Consider the following 3,826-nt stretch of genomic DNA (forward strand, 5'->3'; position numbering starts at 1 on the left):
CATATCCTCATATGCTTGACTTCATGAGACAGAGTTTAGGGTTAGGGGGTAGATACATGATTTTTCTGGTTTGAATATGTCTAGACTTTATTTATCAACTTAATTGAATGCTTACTATATAACATAAGAAGACCTTTTTTTTGTTTTGTTTTTTTGAATTTTTATACCATTTGAATCTTGGTCAAATCCTAGGTTTCACCAAGATTTGAATAAGTTTAAAACATGAATATGAAAAAGTAAGCATGCATGTATGCTTCTTAATTAATCACTTCAAAATGAACCTCTTGGGGGGGGGGGGGTTGAAATTTCCATGTTTGAAACCAAAAACCACATATCTTCATGCTTGACTTCATGAGACAGAGTTTAGGGTTAGGGGGTAGATACATGATTTCTCTGGTTTGAATATATCTAGACCTTGTTTATCAACTTAATTGAATGCTTACTATATGACATAAGAAGACTATGTGCCTTGATTTTCCATTTTTGTTTTTTTTAAATTATGCCCATTTGAATCTTGGTCAAATCCTAGGTTTGACCGTGATTAAAACAAATTTAAAACATGAATATGAAAAATTAAGCATGTATCCTTCATAGTTACTCCAAAATGAAGCTCTTGAGAGGGTTTTTGAAATTTCCATGTTTGAAACCAAAAAACCACGTACTTCTCTTCATGCTTGACTTCATAATACATAGTTTAGGGTTAGGGGGTATATACATGATTTTTCCGGTTTGAATATGTCTAGACTTCGTTGATCAACTTGAATGCTTACTATGTGACATAAGAAGCTTATGTGCTTTGGTTTTTGATTTTTTGATTTCTTTTTTGAATTTTTATGCCCATTTGAATCCTGGTCAAATCCTTTGTTTGACCAAGATTTAAACAAGTTTAAAACATGAAAATGAAAAAGTAAGCCTGGATCCTTCTTAGTCATGAAAATGAGTTAACTTGGCTTTCCTACCCTTGAATCCATAGGAAACTGTGTACTAATGCAATATAATAATCCAGGTTTTCAAAAAATCATAATTTAATGCTTAGTTGCGTACAAACAGTATTATTCAATTCATGCCGTGTAATGAAAATTGATTTAATTTTATTTAAATCTTAATGCATCTAAACTATATGATCTACAATCAATGAATCGTCATATTTAGGAAATTCAGGCAACAGGTAATCAGGGTACAACCAACACTGCCATTGAAAAGAGCCAAAGCAATCATGAAAGTGACAACAACACAGACAAAGGTGTTGACAGAGATATTGATGAAAGTTATGCACAGTTTCTCTCAAATATGGGCAAAATAACTGTTAGAGGTACAAATACTAGCAATTAAAAAAGCAAACATTACAGTCAATATATAGTTTTTAATGAAAAATAGTACCTCTTGATTGTAGGACCTAGACTGTATGGAGACAAAAAATTTGACGAAGCATGCGTCTTTGGAAACCACGTGGAGATGAATTACAATCAAGTACTCCACCTGATAAATGAAGTCATCACGAACCAGACACCAGCTATTAAACATTATATTTGCACCATGACTAAATCATTTGTTACAAGAGAGGCATATGTAAGATGGTAAGTTTATCTCGTCAATTATATTAAATACCTACAGTCTACATGACAAGAAAACTTCTGACATAATGTACCACGAAACTAATAATGGTTTGTTAATATCTTTTAGGAATTTTCAGAAGAATTCACTAATGAACACAATTGGGGATTCATACAAGAACCTGTTAAAGTTGCTGTCAGCTGCACATCGGGGCACATTACAATGTATGCTACCATGAAGATGGATAAGAATGGGAAACCTATGATAAAGAAAGGTTTCCCAGATATAGTTCAAGAATTTTACCTGAAAGAAGGAGACGTTTGCTCATTTAGCTTCAAAGATGAAAGGGGATCTCCATTCTTACATGGCAGTGCCTGGCTCAAGCTTGTCGTAACAAAGCTAAAATATGAGGCGTAAGTTAAAATAAGTACAATGTGTCGTACTGAAACAATGTGAACCACGCAACGAATTATGTACAAGGATTTCTATTTGCTTATTAGTTAATGCTAGTGTCATGTGTACTTTTCAATATTTTATATGTAATATTTGAGAAACTCCTCGAATTTATTCACATTGTAATGTTAATGCTAGTGTCATATGTCTGAAATTCTATTGCTGCGAACTGTACTCGACTCGTCATCACGCTGTACTCGACAAGCCTTTGCACCTGTAACTATGCTAGAGAAAAAGAAAGAGACACAGTCCTTTACTCCTCTTCCTACCTAGGCTGTACTCAACTCGCCGTCATATAGTAAATTTTGATTACTAGGCAGCACATGTGTTTGCCCGTCCAGTGAAACTCTTTCATTTCATTTTTATTTTCCGCAAGGTCGGGAGTCAGAGGAAGAGGGATCACACGGGAGGAGACGAAGGGAGAGCAGTAATGGGGCCCGACTTATTTATGGTGTCTATCCTTTTTCTGGTGATGTTGACTGTTGTGCAGGGTTGTCAGTGCGCAGGGGGTGCGAGCGAGCGAGAAAGGCCGAGAATGAGAGAGATGTTTTTTTAGAGGGACAACCGAACGATCCTGAAGGATCCAGATTTCCAATACGCATCAGAGCGCAGTTGACAGCAGGACACAAAATAAACAGGAAATTACGTCTAAATCCCTAAGATTTACATGGTAGACCCCAGGCTGAAAGCAAGAAATGCGATCGGGTCCTTAACAGCCATCGTCCAGATTGATCCTCGTCGCAGCCGGGGACGAACCACTTGGCGCGACCAAATCGCCATGGCTACAGAGCCTGCACACCATGGCCTACGAGCTGAGCTAGAAACGACCTGCCAAAACCGGCAGCCAACGGAGGTGGATAATTGGAGAGAGAGAGAGAGAGAGCGAGTGTTGATGCCTCTCTCTTGACAAAGAAGATGGCTGGGAGTTTTCCTACCTAGCGTACGTGACTTGTGCTCACTGAAGTGTGGGACCTCACGCATGGGAACCACACGTAAGTGACAGACTTGTTGCTCTAATAACTCGGGTGATTATTATACTGTATTAGTACATAGTTTCCTATGGATCCTTCTTAGTCACTCCAAAATGAAGCTCTTGAGAGGGTTTTTGAAATTTCCATGTTTGAAACCAAAATCCACTTCTCTTCATGCTTGACTTCACAAGACAGAGTTTAGGGTTATGGGGTAGATACATGATTTTTCTGGTTTGAGTATGTCTAGACCTTGTTTATCAACTTGAATGCTTACTATATGACATACGAAGACTATGTGCTTTGGTTTTTCATTTTTTTCATTTTTTTCATTTTTATACCCATGTGAATCTTGGTCCAAGATTTAAACAAGTTAAAAACATGAGTATGAAAAACTAAGCCTCTATCCATTTTAGTCGCACCAAAATGAAGCTCTTGGGAGGGTTTTTGAAATTTCCATGTTTGAAACCAAAAATCACTTCTCTTCATGCTTGACTTCATAAGACAGAGTTTACGGTTAGGGGGTAGATACATGATTTTTCTGGTTTGAATATGTCTAGACCTTGTTTATCAACTTAATTGAATGCTTACTATATGACATAAGAAGACTATGTGCATTGGTTTTTCATTTTATTGTTTTTTTAAATTTTATTCCCATCTGAATCTTGGTCAAATCCTAGGTTTGACAATGATTTAAACAAGTTTAAAACATGAATATGAAAAATTAAGCATATATCCTTCTTAGTCACTCCAAAATGAAGCTATTGGGAGGGTTTTTGAAATTTCCATGTTTGAAACCAAAAACCACTTCTCTTCATGCATGCTTGACTTCATAAGACAGAGTTTAGGGT

This window comes from Lolium perenne, chromosome 4 (genome assembly GCF_019359855.2).
Source record: "Lolium perenne isolate Kyuss_39 chromosome 4, Kyuss_2.0, whole genome shotgun sequence".
Taxonomy (NCBI): domain Eukaryota; kingdom Viridiplantae; phylum Streptophyta; class Magnoliopsida; order Poales; family Poaceae; genus Lolium; species Lolium perenne.